Source organism: Triturus cristatus, chromosome 1_1 (assembly GCF_964204655.1).
Source record: "Triturus cristatus chromosome 1_1, aTriCri1.1, whole genome shotgun sequence".
In the NCBI taxonomy this organism is placed as follows: domain Eukaryota; kingdom Metazoa; phylum Chordata; class Amphibia; order Caudata; family Salamandridae; genus Triturus; species Triturus cristatus.
In genome coordinates, this window is record NC_140579.1 from 451,841,681 (window position 1) to 451,857,502 (window position 15,822).

The following is a 15,822-nucleotide window of genomic DNA, read 5'->3' on the forward strand; positions in this document are numbered from 1 at the left end:
CTGAAAAGTAATTCTAAGCGTACCTACCAGTAACTTGTATTTCCTTCCATAGGAATCCATTGTGTGGTTTTCACCAGAAAAGATTCTAAGTGTCCAATTTTGAAACGTACAAATATTCCTCTAAAATCAGCTGAACTACGAATTCCGATTTACTCACCTGTAATCAGGAGAGAACCCAGAGCTGCATCTTTTAGCCCAACACTGACTCTGAAAAGTAATTCTAAGCGTACTTACCAGTAACTTGTATTTCCTTCCATAGGAATCCATTGTGTGGTTTTCACCAGAAAAGGTTCTTAGTGTCCAATTTTGAAAAGTACAAATATTCCTCTAAAATCAGCCAAACTACGAATTCCGATGTACTCACCTGTCATCAGGAGAGAACCCAGTGCTGCATCTTTTAGCCCAGCACTGACCCTGAAAAGTAATTCAAAGCGTACTTACCAGTAACTTGTATTTCCTTCCATAGGAATCCATTGTGTGGTTTTCACCAGAAAATTTTCTGTGTCCATTTTTGAAACGTACAAATATTCCTCTAAAATCAGGAGAACTACGAATTCCGATTTACTCAGCTGTAATCAGGAGACAACCCAGGGCTGCATCTTTTAACCCAACACTGACTCCGAAAAGTAATTTCAAGCATATTTACCAGTAACTTGTATTTCCTTCCATAGGAATCTTTTGTGTGGTTTTCACCAGAAAATTTTCTGTGTCCATTTTTGAAACGTAGAAATTTTCGTCTAAAATCATCCGAACTACGAATTCCGATTTACTCACCTGTAATCAGGAGAGAACCCAGTGCTTCATCTTTTAGCCCAACACTGACCCTGAAAAGTAATTCTAAGTGTACTTACCAGTAACTTGTATTTCCTTCCATAGGAATCCATTGTGTGGTTTTCACCAGAACATTTTCTGTGTCCATTTTTGAAATGTACAATTATTTCTCTAAAATCAGCCGATCTACGAATTCCGATTTACTCACCTGTTATCAGGAGAGAACCCAGTGCTGCATCTTTTAGCCCAGCACTGACCCTGAAAAGTAATTATAAGTGTACTTACCAGTAACTTGTATTTCCTTCCAAAGGAATCCATTGTGTGGTTTTCACTAGAAAGTTTTCGGTGTCCATTTTTGAAACGTACAAATATTCCGCTAAAATCAGCCGAACTATGAATTCCGATTTACTCACCTGTTATCAGGAGAGAACCCAGGGCTGCATCTTTTAGCCAAGCACTGACTCTGAAAAGTAATTCTAAGCGTATTTACCAGTAACTTGTATTTCCTTCCATAGGAATCCATTGTGTGCTTTTCACCAGAAAATTTTCTGTGTCCATTTTTGAAATGTACAAATATTCCTCTACAGTCAGCCAAAGTACGAATTCCGATTTACTCAACTGTAATCAGGAGAGAACCCAGTGCTGCATCTTTTAGCCCAACACTGACCCTGAAAAGTAATTCTAAGCGTACTTACCAATAACTTGTATTTCCTTCCATAGGAATCCATTGTGTGGTTTTCACTAGAAAGTTTTCTGTGTCCATTTTTGAAACGTACAAATATTCCTCTAATATCAGCCAAAGTACGAATTCCAATTTACTCACCTGTTACCAGGAGAGAACCCAGTGCTGCATCTTTTAGCCCAGCACTGACCCTGAAAAGTAATTCTAAGCGTACCTACCAGTAACTTGTATTTCCTTCCATAGGAATCCATTGTGTGGTTTTCACCAGAAAATTTTCTGTGTCCATTTTTGAAACGTACAAATATTCCTCTAAAATCTGGCGAACTACGAATTCCGATTTACTCAGCTGTAATCAGGAGAGAACCCAGGGCTGCATCTTTTAGTCCAACACTGACTCTGAAAAGTAATTCTAAGCATACTTACCAGTAACTTGTACTTCCTTCCATAGGAATCCATTGTGTGGTTTTCACCAGAAAATTTTCTGTGTTCATTTTTGAAAGGTACAAATATTCCTCTAAAATCTGGCGAACTACGAATTCCAATTTACTCAGCTGTAATCAGGAGAGAACCCGGGGCTGCGTCTTTTAGCCTAGCACTGACTCTGAAAAGTAATTCTAAGCTTACTTACCAGTAACTTGTATTTCCTTCCATAGGAATCCATTGTGTGGTGTTCACCAGAAAAGGTTCTTAGTGTCCAATTTTTAAAAGTACAAATATTCCTCTAAAATCAGCCGAACTACGAATTCCGATGTACTCACCTGTTATCAGGAGAGAACCCAGTGCTGCATCTTTTAGCCCAGCACTGACCCTGAAAAGTAATTCAAAGCGTACTTACCAGTAACTTGTATTTCCTTCCATAGGAATCCATTGTGTGGTTTTCACCAGAAAATTTTCTGTGTCCATTTTTGAAACGTACAAATATTCCTCTAAAATCAGGAGAACTACGAATTCCGATTTACTCAGCTGCAATCAGGAGACAACCCAGGGCTGCATCTTTTAGCCCAACACTGACCCTGAAAAGTAATTCTAAGCGTACTTACCAGTAACTTGTATTTCCTTCCATAGGAATCCATTGTGTGGTTTTCACTAGAAAGTTTTCTGTGTCCATTTTTGAAACGTACAAATATTCCTCTAAAATCAGCCAAAGTACGAATTCCGATTTACTCACCTGTTATCAGGAGAGAAGCCAGGGCTGCATCTTTTAGCCCAGCACTGACTCTGAAAAGTAATTCTAAGAGTACTTACCAGTAACTTGTATTTCCTTCCATAGGAATCCATTGTGTGGTTTTCACCAGAAAAGTTTCTTAGTGTCCAATTTTGAAATGTACAAATATTCCTCTAAAATCAGCCGAACTACGAATTCCAATGTACTCACCTGTTATCAGGAGAGAACCCAGTGCTGCATCTTTTAGCCCAGCGCTGACCCTGAAAAGTAATTCTAAGCATACTTACCAGTAACTTGTATTTCCTTCCATAGGAATCCATTGTGTGGTTTTCACCAGAAAATTTTCTGTGTCCATTTTTGAAACGTACAAATATTCCTCTAAAATCTGGCGAACTACGAATTCCGATTTACTCAGCTGTAATCAGGAGAGAAACCAGGGCTGCATCTTTTAGCCCAACACTGACTCTGAAAAGTAATTCTAAGCATACTTACCAGTAACTTGTACTTCCTTCCATAGGAATCCATTGTGTGGTTTTCACCAGAAAAGATTCTAAGTGTCCAATTTTGAAACGTACAAATATTCCTCTAAAATCAGCTGAACTACGAATTCCGATTTACTCACCTGTAATCAGGAGAGAACCCAGAGCTGCATCTTTTAGCCCAACACTGACTCTGAAAAGTAATTCTAAGCGTACCTACGAGTAACTTTTATTTCCTTCCATAGGAATCCATTCTGTGGTTTTCACCAAAAAAGATTCTAAGTGTCCAATTTTGAAACGTACAAATATTCGTCTAAAATCACCCTAACTACGAATTCCGATTTACTCACCTATAATCAGGAGAGAACCCAGGGCTGAGACTTTTAGCCTAGCACTGACTCTGAAAAGTAATTCTAAGCGTACTTACCAGTAACTTGTATTTCCTTACATAGGAATCCATTGTGTGGTTTTCATCAGAAAAGGTTCTTAGTGTCCAATTTTGAAAAGTACAAATATTCCTCTAAAATCAGCCGAACTACGAATTCCGATGTACTCCCCTGTTATCAGGAGAGAACCCAGTGCTGCATCTTTTAGCCCAGCACTGACCCTGAAAAGTAATTCAAAGCGTACTTACCAGTAACTTGTATTTCCTTCCATAGGAATCCATTGTGTGGTTTTCACCAGAAAATTTTCTGTGTCCATTTTTGAAACGTACAAATATTCCTCTAAAATCAGTAGAACTACGAATTCCGATTTACTCAGCTGTAATCAGGAGACACCCCAGGGCTGCATCTTTTAACCCAACACTGACTCTGAAAAGTAATTCTAAGAGTACTTACCAGTAACTTGTATTTCCTTCCATAGGAATCTTTTGTGTGGTTTTCACCAGAAATTTTTTTGTGTCCATTTTTGAAACGTAGAAATATTCATCTAAAATCAGCCGAACTACGAATTCCGATTTACTCACCTGTAATCAGGAGAGAACCCAGTGCTTCATCTTTTAGCCCAACACTGACCCTGAAAAGTAATTCTAAGTGTACTTACCAGTAACTTGTATTTCCTTCCATAGAAATCCATTGTGTGGTTTTCACCAGAACATTTTCTGTGTCCATTTTTGAAATGTACAACTATTCCTCTAAAATCAGCCGATCTACGAATTCTGATTTACTCACCTGTTATCAGGAGAGAACCCAGTGCTGCATCTTTTAGCCCAGCACTGACCCTGAAAAGTAATTCAAAGCGTACTTACCAGTAACTTGTATTTCCTTCCAAAGGAATCCATTGTGTGGTTTTCACTAGAAAGTTTTCGGTGTCCATTTTTGAAACGTACAAATATTCCTCTAAAATCAGCCGAACTATGAATTCCGATTTACTCACCTGTTATCAGGAGAGAACCCAGGGCTGCATCCTTTAGCCAAGCACTGACTCTGAAAAGTAATTCTAAGCGTATTTACCAGTAACTTGTATTTCCTTCCATAGGAATCCATTGTGTGCTTTTCACCAGAAAATTTTCTGTGTCCATTTTTGAAACGTACAAATATTCCTCTAAAATCAGCCAAAGTACAAATTCCGATTTACTCAACTGTAATCAGGAGAGAACCCAGTGCTGCATCTTTTAGCCCAACACTGACCCTGAAAAGTAATTCTAAGCGTACTTACCAATAACTTGTATTTCCTTCCATAGGAATCCATTGTGTGGTTTTCACTAGAAAGTTTTCTGTGTCCATTTTTGAAACGTACAAATATTCCTCTAAAATCAGCCAAAGTACGAATTCCGATTTACTCACCTGTTATCAGGAGAGAACCCAGGGCTGCATCTTTTAGCCCAGCACTGACTCTGAAAAGTAATTCTAAGAGTACTTACCAGTAACTTGTATTTCCTTCCATAGGAATCCATAGTGTGGTTTTCACCAGAAAAGTTTCTTAGTGTCCATTTTTGAAACGTACAAATATTCCTCTAAAATCTGGCGAACTACGAATTCCGATTTACTCAGCTGTAATCATGAGAGAACCCAGGGCTGCATCTTTTAGCCCAACACTGACTCTGAAAAGTAATTCTAAGCATACTTACCAGTAACTTGTAATTCCTTCCATAGGAATCCATTGTGTGGTTTTCACCAGAACATTTTCTGTGTTCATTTTTGAAACGTACAAATATTCCTCTAAAATCAGCCGAACTACGAATTCCGATTTACTCAGCTGTAATGAGGAGAGAACCCAGGGCTGCATCTTTTTTAGCCCAGCACTGACTCTGAAAAGTAATTCTAAGCGTACCTACCAGTAACTTGTATTTCCTTCCATAGGAATCCATTGTGTGGTTTTCACCAGAAAATTTTCTGTGTCCATTTTTGAAACGTACAAATATTCCTCTAAAATCAGCCGAACTACGAATTCTGATTTACTCAGCTGTATTGAGGAGAGAACCCAGGGCTGCATCTTTTTTAGCCCAGCACTGACTCTGAAAAGTAATTCTAAGCGTACCTACGAGTAACTTTTATTTCCTTCCATAGGAATCCATTCTGTGGTTTTCACCAAAAAAGATTCTAAGTGTCCAATTTTGAAACGTACAAATATTCGTCTAAAATCACCCTAACTACGAATTCCGATTTACTCACCTATAATCAGGAGAGAACCCAGGGCTGAGACTTTTAGCCTAGCACTGACTCTGAAAAGTAATTCTAAGCGTACTTACCAGTAACTTGTATTTCCTTACATAGGAATACATTGTGTGGTTTTCATCAGAAAAGGTTCTTAGTGTCCAATTTTGAAAAGTACAAATATTCCTCTAAAATCAGCCGAACTACGAATTCCGATGTACTCCCCTGTTATCAGGAGAGAACCCAGTGCTGCATCTTTTAGCCCAGCACTGACCCTGAAAAGTAATTCAAAGCGTACTTACCAGTAACTTGTATTTCCTTCCATAGGAATCCATTGTGTGGTTTTCACCAGAAAATTTTCTGTGTCCATTTTTGAAACGTACAAATATTCCTCTAAAATCAGTAGAACTACGAATTCCGATTTACTCAGCTGTAATCAGGAGACAACCCAGGGCTGCATCTTTTAACCCAACACTGACTCTGAAAAGTAATTCTAAGAGTACTTACCAGTAACTTGTATTTCCTTCCATAGGAATCTTTTGTGTGGTTTTCACCAGAAATTTTTTTGTGTCCATTTTTGAAACGTAGAAATATTCGTCTAAAATCAGCCGAACTACGAATTCCGATTTACTCACCTGTAATCAGGAGAGAACCCAGTGCTTCATTTTTTAGCCCAACACTGACCCTGAAAAGTAATTCTAAGTGTACTTACCAGTAACTTGTATTTCCTTCCATAGAAATCCATTGTGTGGTTTTCACCAGAACATTTTCTGTGTCCATTTTTGAAATGTACAACTATTCCTCTAAAATCAGCCGATCTACGAATTCTGATTTACTCACCTGTTATCAGGAGAGAACCCAGTGCTGCATCTTTTAGCCCAGCACTGACCCTGAAAAGTAATTCAAAGCGTACTTACCAGTAACTTGTATTTCCTTCCAAAGGAATCCATTGTGTGGTTTTCACTAGAAAGTTTTCGGTGTCCATTTTTGAAACGTACAAATATTCCTCTAAAATCAGCCGAACTATGAATTCCGATTTACTCACCTGTTATCAGGAGAGAACCCAGGGCTGCATCCTTTAGCCAAGCACTGACTCTGAAAAGTAATTCTAAGCGTATTTACCAGTAACTTGTATTTCCTTCCATAGGAATCCATTGTGTGCTTTTCACCAGAAAATTTTCTGTGTCCATTTTTGAAACGTACAAATATTCCTCTAAAATCAGCCAAAGTACGAATTCCGATTTACTCAACTGTAATCAGGAGAGAACCCACTGCTGCATCTTTTAGCCCAACACTGACCCTGAAAAGTAATTCTAAGCGTACTTACCAATAACTTGTATTTCCTTCCATAGGAATCCATTGTGTGGTTTTCACTAGAAAGTTTTCTGTGTCCATTTTTGAAACGTACAAATATTCCTCTAAAATCAGCCAAAGTACGAATTCCGATTTACTCACCTGTTATCAGGAGAGAACCCAGGGCTGCATCTTTTAGCCCAGCACTGACTCTGAAAAGTAATTCTAAGAGTACTTACCAGTAACTTGTATTTCCTTCCATAGGAATCCATAGTGTGGTTTTCACCAGAAAAGTTTCTTAGTGTCCATTTTTGAAACGTACAAATATTCCTCTAAAATCTGGCGAACTACGAATTCCGATTTACTCAGCTGTAATCATGAGAGAACCCAGGGCTGCATCTTTTAGCCCAACACTGACTCTGAAAAGTAATTCTAAGCATACTTACCAGTAACTTGTAATTCCTTCCATAGGAATCCATTGTGTGGTTTTCACCAGAACATTTTCTGTGTTCATTTTTGAAACGTACAAATATTCCTCTAAAATCAGCCGAACTACGAATTCCAATTTACTCAGCTGTAATGAGGAGAGAACCCAGGGCTGCATCTTTTTTATCCCAGCACTGACTCTGAAAAGTAATTCTAAGCGTACCTACCAGTAACTTGTATTTCCTTCCATAGGAATCCATTGTGTGGTTTTCACCAGAAAAGATTCTAAGTGTCCAATTTTGAAACGTACAAATATTCCTCTAAAATCAGCTGAACTACGAATTCCGATTTACTCACCTGTAATCAGGAGAGAACCCAGAGCTGCATCTTTTAGCCCAACACGGACTCTGAAAAGTAATTCTAAGCGTACTTACCAGTAACTTGTATTTCCTTGCATAGGAATCCATTGTGTGGTTTTCACCAGAAAAGGTTCTTAGTGTCCAATTTTGAAAAGTACAAATATTCCTCTAAAATCAGCCAAACTATGAATTCCGATGTACTCACCTGTCATCAGGAGAGAACCCAGTGCTGCATCTTTTAGCCCAGCACTGACCCTGAAAAGTAATTCAAAGCGTACTTACCAGTAACTTGTATTTCCTTCCATAGGAATCCATTGTGTGGTTTTCACCAGAAAATTTTCTGTGTCCATTTTTGAAACGTACAAATATTCCTCTAAAATCAGGAGAACTACGAATTCCGATTTACTCAGCTGTAATCAGGAGACAACCCAGGGCTGCATCTTTTAACCCAACACTGACTCCGAAAAGTAATTTCAAGCATATTTACCAGTAACTTGTATTTCCTTCCATAGGAATCTTTTGTGTGGTTTTCACCAGAAAATTTTCTGTGTCCATTTTTGAAACGTAGAAATTTTCGTCTAAAATCATCCGAACTACGAATTCCGATTTACTCACCTGTAATCAGGAGAGAACCCAGTGCTTCATCTTTTAGCCCAACACTGACCCTGAAAAGTAATTCTAAGTGTACTTACCAGTAACTTGTATTTCCTTCCATAGGAATCCATTGTGTGGTTTTCACCAGAACATTTTCTGTGTCCATTTTTGAAATGTACAATTATTTCTCGAAAATCAGCCGATCTACGAATTCCGATTTACTCACCTGTTATCAGGAGAGAACCCAGTGCTGCATCTTTTAGCCCAGCACTGACCCTGAAAAGTAATTATAAGTGTACTTACCAGTAACTTGTATTTCCTTCCAAAGGAATCCATTGTGTGGTTTTCACTAGAAAGTTTTCGGTGTCCATTTTTGAAACGTACAAATATTCCTCTAAAATCAGCCGAACTATGAATTCCGATTTACTCACCTATTATCAGGAGAGAACCCAGGGCTGCATCTTTTAGCCAAGCACTGACTCTGAAAAGCAATTCTAAGCGTATTTACCAGTAACTTGTATTTCCTTCCATAGGAATCCATTGTGTGCTTTTCACCAGAAAATTTTCTGTGTCCATTTTTGAAATGTACAAATATTCCTCTACAGTCAGCCAAAGTACGAATTCCGATTTACTCAACTGTAATCAGGAGAGAACCCAGTGCTGCATCTTTTAGCCCGACACTGACCCTGAAAAGTAATTCTAAGCGTACTTACCAATAACTTGTATTTCCTTCCATAGGAATCCATTGTGTGGTTTTCACTAGAAAGTTTTCTGTGTCCATTTTTGAAACGTACAAATATTCCTCTAATATCAGCCAAAGTACGAATTCCAATTTACTCACCTGTTACCAGGAGAGAACCCAGTGCTGCATCTTTTAGCCCAGCACTGACCCTGAAAAGTAATTCTAAGCGTACTTACCAGTAACTTGTATTTCCTTCCATAGGAATCCATTGTGTGGTTTTCACCAGAAAATTTTCTGTGTCCATTTTTGAAACGTACAAATATTCCTCTAAAATCTGGCGAACTACGAATTCCGATTTACTCAGCTGTAATCAGGAGAGAACCCAGGGCTGCATCTTTTAGTCCAACACTGACTCTGAAAAGTAATTCTAAGCATACTTACCAGTAACTTGTACTTCCTTCCATAGGAATCCATTGTGTGGTTTTCACCAGAAAATTTTCTGTGTTCATTTTTGAAAGGTACAAATATTCCTCTAAAATCAGGCGAACTACGAATTCCGATTTACTCAGCTGTAATCAGGAGACAACCCAGGGCTGCATCTTTTAACCCAACACTGACTCTGAAAGGTAATTCTAAGCATACTTACCAGTAACTTGTATTTCCTTCCATAGGAATCCATTGTGTGGTTTTCACCAGAAAATGTTCTAAGTGTCCATTTTTGAAACGTACAAATATTCGTCTAACATCACCCTAACTACGAATTCCGATTTACTCACCTATAATCAGGAGAGAACCCAGGGCTGAGTCTTTTAGCCTAGCACTGACTCTGAAAAGTAATTCTAAGCGTACTTACCAGTAACTTGTATTTCCTTCCATAGGAATGCATTGTGTGGTTTTCACCAGAAAAGGTTCTTAGTGTCCAATTTTGAAAAGTACAAATATTCCTCTAAAATCAGCCGAACTACGAATTCCGATGTACTCATCTGTTATCAGGAGAGAACCCAGTGCTGCATCTTTTAGCCCAGCACTGACCCTGAAAAGTAATTCAAAGCGTACTTACCAGTAACTTGTATTTCCTTCCATAGGAATCCATTCTGTGGTTTTCACCAGAAAATTTTCTGTGTCCATTTTTGAAACGTACAAATATTCCTCTAAAATCAGGAGAACTACGAATTCCGATTTACACAGCTGTAATCAGGAGACAACCCAGGGCTGCATCTTTTAACCCAACACTGACTCTGAAAAGTAATTTCAAGCATACTTACCAGTAACTTGTATTTCCTTCCATAGGAATCTTTTGTGTGGTTTTCACCAGAAAATTTTCTGTGTCCATTTTTGAAACGTAGAAATATTCGTCTAAAATCAGCCGAACTACGAATTCCGATTTACTCACCTGTAATCAGGAGAGAACCCAGTGCTTCATCTTTTAGCCCAACACTGACCCTGAAAAGTAATTCTAAGTGTACTTACCTGTAACTTGTATTTCCTTCCATAGGAATCCATTGTGTGGTTTTCACCAGAACATTTTCTGTGTCCATTTTTGAAATGTACAATTATTCCTCTAAAATCAGCCGATCTACGAATTCTGATTTACTCACCTGTTATCAGGAGAGAACCCAGTGCTGCATCTTTTAGCCCAGCACTGACACTGAAAAGTAATTATAAGTGTACTTACCAGTAACTTGTATTTCCTTCCATAGGAATCCATTGTTTGTTTTTCACCAGAAAATGTTTTGTGTCCATTTTTGAAACGTACAAATATTCCTCTAAAATCTGGCGAACTACGAATTCCGATTTACTCAGCTGTAATCAGGAGAGAACCCAGGGCTGCATCTTTTAGCCCAACACTGACCCTGAAAAGTAATTCTAAGCGTACTTACCAGTAACTTGTATTTCCTTCCATAGGAATCCATTGTGTGGTTTTCACCAGAAAATGTTCTAAGTGTCCATTTTTGAAACGTACAAATATTCCTCTAAAATCAGCTGAACTACGAATTCTGATTTACTCAGCTGTAATCAGGAGAGAACCCAGGGCTGCATCTTTTAGCCCAACACTGACTCTGAAAAATAATTCTAAGCATACTTACCAGTAACTTGTACTTCCTTCCATAGGAATCCATTGTGTGGTTTTCACCTGAAAATTTTCTGTGTCCATTTTTGAAACGTAGAAATATTCGTCTAAAATCAGCCGAACTACGAATTCCGATTTACTCAGCTGTAATGAGGAGAGAACCCAGGGCTGCATCTTTTGTAGCCTAGCACTGACTCTGAAAAGTAATTCTAAGCGTACTTACCAGTAACTTGTATTTCCTTCCATAGGAATCCATTGTGTGGTTTTCACTAGAAAGTTTTCATTTTTGAAATGTACAAATATTCCTCTAAAATCAGCCGAACTATGAATTCCGATTTACTTACCTGTTATCAGGAGAGAAATCAGTGCTGCATCTTTTAGCCCAGCACTGACCCTGAAAAGTAATTGAAAGCGTACTTACCAGTAACTTGTATTTCCTTCCATAGGAATCCATTGTGTGGTTTTCACCAGAAAATTTTCTATGTCCATTTTTGAAACGTACAAATCTTCCTCTAAAATCAGGAGAACTACGAATTCCGATTTACTCAGCTGTAATCAGGAGACAACCCAGGGCTGCATCTTTTAACCCAACACTGACTCTGAAAAGTAATTCTAAGCATACTTACCAGTAGCTTGTATTTCCTTCCATAGGAATCCATTGTGTGGTTTTCACCAGAAAATTTTCTGTGTCCATTTTTGAAACGTAGAAATATTCGTCTAAAATCAGCCGAACTACGAATTCTGATTTACTCACCTGTAATCAGGAGAGAACCCAGTGCTGCATCTTTTAGCCCAACACTAACCCTGAATTGTAATTCTAAGTGTACTTACCAGTAACTTGTATTTCCTTCCATAGGAATCCATTGTGTGGTTTTCACTAGAAAGTTTTCGGTGTTCATTTTTTAAATGTACAAATATTCCTCTAAAATCAGCCAAACTATGAATTCCGATTTACTCACCTGTTATCAGGACAGAACCCAGGGCTGCATCTTTTAGCCAAGCACTGACTCTGAAAAGTAATTCTAAGCGTACTTACCAGTAACTTGTATTTCCTTCCATAGGAATCCATTGTGTGCTTTTCACCAGAACATTTTCCGTGTCCATTTTTGAAACGTACAAATATTCCTCTAAAATCAGCCGAAATACGAATTCCGATTTACTCACCTGTAATCAGGAGAGAACCCAGTGCTGCATCTTTTAGCCCAGCACTGACCCTGAAAAGAAATTCTAAGCGTAGTTACCAGTAACTTGTATTTCCTTCCATAGGAATCCATTGTGTGGTTTTCACCAGAAAAGTTTCTTAGTGTCCAATTTTGAAATGTACAAATATTCCTCTAAAATCAGCCGAACTACGAATTCCAATGTACTCACCTGTTATCAGGAGAGAACCCAGTGCTGCATCTTTTAGCCCAGCACTGACCCTGAAAAGTAATTCTAAGCGTACTTACCAGTAACTTGTATTTCCTTCCATAGGAATCCATTGTTTGTTTTTCACCAGAAAATTTTCTGTGTCCATTTTTGAAACGTACAAATATTCCTCTAAAATTTGGCAAACTACGAATTCCGATTTACTCAGCTGTAATCAGGAGAGAACCCAGGGCTGCATCTTTTAGCCCAACACTGACTCTGAAAAGTAATTCTAAGCATACTTACCAGTAACTTGTACTTCCTTCTATAGGAATCCATTGTGTGGTTTTCACCTGAAAATTTTCTGTGTTCATTTTTGAAACGTACAAATATTCCTCTAAAATCAGCCGAACTACGAATTCTGATTTACTCAGCTGTAATCAGGAGAGAACCCAGGGCTGCATCTTTTAGCCCAACACTGACTCTGAAAAATAATTCTAAGCATACTTACCAGTAACTTGTACTTCCTTCCATAGGAATCCATTGTGTGGTTTTCACCTGAAAATTTTCTGTGTCCATTTTTGAAACGTAGAAATATTCGTCTAAAATCAGCCGAACTACGAATTCCGATTTACTCAGCTGTAATGAGGAGAGAACCCAGGGCTGCATCTTTTTTAGCCTAGCACTGACTCTGAAAAGTAATTCTAAGCGTACTTACCAGTAACTTGTATTTCCTTCCATAGGAATCCATTGTGTGGTTTTCACCAGAAAAGTTTCTTAGTGTCCAACTTTGAAAAGTACAAATATTCCTCTAAAATCAGCCGAACTACGAATTCCGATGTACTCACCTGTTATCAGGAGAGAACCCAGTGCTGCATCTTTTAGCCCATCACTGACCCTGAAAAGTAATTCAAAGCGTACTTACCAGTAACTTGTATTTACTTCCATAGGAATCCATTGTGTGGTTTTCACCAGAAAATTTTCTGTGTCCATTTTTGAAACGTACAAATATTCCTCTAAAATCAGGAGAACTACGAATTCCGATTTACTCAGCTGTAATCAGGAGACAACCCAGGGCTGCATCTTTTAACCCAACACTGACCCTGAAAAGTAATTCTAAGTGTACTTACCAGTAACTTGTATTTCCTTCCATAGAAATCCATTGTGTGGTTTTCACCAGAACATTTTCTGTGTCCATTTTTGAAATGTACAACTATTCCTCTAAAATCAGCCGATCTACGAATTCTGATTTACTCACCTGTTATCAGGAGAGAACCCAGTGCTGCATCTTTTAGCCCAGCACTGACCCTGAAAAGTAATTCAAAGCGTACTTACCAGTAACTTGTATTTCCTTCCAAAGGAATCCATTGTGTGGTTTTCACTAGAAAGTTTTCGATGTCCATTTTGGAAACGTACAAATATTCCTCTAAAATCAGCCGAACTATGAATTCCGATTTACTCACCTGTTATCAGGAGAGAACCCAGGGCTGCATCCTTTAGCCAAGCACTGACTCTGAAAAGTAATTCTAAGCGTATTTACCAGTAACTTGTATTTCCTTCCATAGGAATCCATTGTGTGCTTTTCACCAGAACATTTTCTGTGTCCATTTTTGAAACGTACAAATATTCCTCTAAAATCAGCTGAACTACGAATTCCGATTTACTCACCTGTAATCAGGAGAGAACCCAGTGCTGCATCTTTTAGCCCAGCACTGACCCTGAAAAGAAATTCTAAGCGTAGTTACCAGTAACTTGTATTTCCTTCCATAGGAATCCATTGTGTGGTTTTCACCAGAAAAGTTTCTTAGTGTCCAATTTTGAAATGTACAAATATTCCTCTAAAATCAGCCGAACTACGAATTCCAATGTACTCACCTGTTATCAGGAGAGAACCCAGGGCTGCATCTTTTAGCCCAGCACTGACCCTGAAAAGTAATTCTAAGCGTACTTACCAGTAACTTGTATTTCCTTCCATAGGAATCCATTGTTTGTTTTTCACCAGAACATTTTCTGTGTCCATTTTTGAAACGTACAAATATTCCTCTAAAATCTGGCGAGCAACGAATTCTGATTTACTCAGCTGTAATCAGGAGAGAACCCAGGGCTGCATCTTTTAGCCCAACACTGACTCTGAAAAGTAATTCTAAGCATACTTACCAGTAACTTGTACTTCCTTTCATAGGAATCCATTGTGTGGTTTTCACCTGAAAAATTTTTGTGTTCATTTTTGAAACGTACAAATATTCCTCTAAAATCAGCTGAACTACGAATTCCGATTTACTCAGCTGTAATGAGGAGAGAACCCAGGGCTGCATCTTTTTTAGCCCAGCACTGACTCTCAAAAGTAATTCTAAGCGTACTTACCAGTAACTTGTATTTCCTTCCATAGGAATCCATTGTATGGTTTTCACCAGAAAAGATTCTAAGTGTCCAATTTTGAAACGTACAAATATTCCTCTAAAATCAGCTGAACTACGAATTCCGATTTACTCACCTGTAATCAGGAGAGAACCCAGAGCTGCATCTTTTAGCCCAACACTGACTCTGAAAAGTAATTCTAAGCGTACTTACCAGTAACTTGTATTTCCTTCCATAGGAATCCATTGTGTGGTTTTCACCAGAAAAGGTTCTTTGTGTCCAATTTTGAAAAGTACAAACATTCCTCTAAAATCAGCTGAACTACGAATTTCGATGTACTCACCTGTCATCAGGAGAGAACCCAGTGCTGCATCTTTTAGCCCAGCACTGACCCTGAAAAGTAATTCAAAGCGTACTTACCAGTAACTTGTATTTCCTTCCATAGGAATCCATTGTGTGCTTTTCACCAGAAAATTTTCTGTGTCCATTTTTGAAACGTACAAATATTCCTCTAAAATCAGCCAAAGTACGAATTCCGATTTACTCACCTGTTATCAGGAGAGAACCCAGGGCTGCATCTTTTAGCCCAGCACTGACTCTGAAAAGTAATTCTAAGAGTACTTACCAGTAACTTGTCTTTCCTTCCATAGGAATCCATTGTGTGGTTTTCACCAGAAAAGTTTCTTAGTGTCCAATTTTGAAATGTACAAATATTCCTCTAAAATCTGCCGAACTACGAATTCCAATGTACTCACCTGTTATCAGGAGAGAACCCAGTGCTGCATCTTTTAGCCCAGCACTGACCCTGAAAAGTAATTCTAAGCGTACTTACCAGTAACTTGTATTTCCTTCCACAGGAATCCATTGTGTGGTGTTCACCAAAACATTTTCTGTGTCCATTTTTGAAACATACAAATATTCCTCTAAAATCTGGCGAACTACGAATTCCGATTTACTCAGCTGTAATCAGGAGAGAACCCAGGGCTGCAACGTTTAGC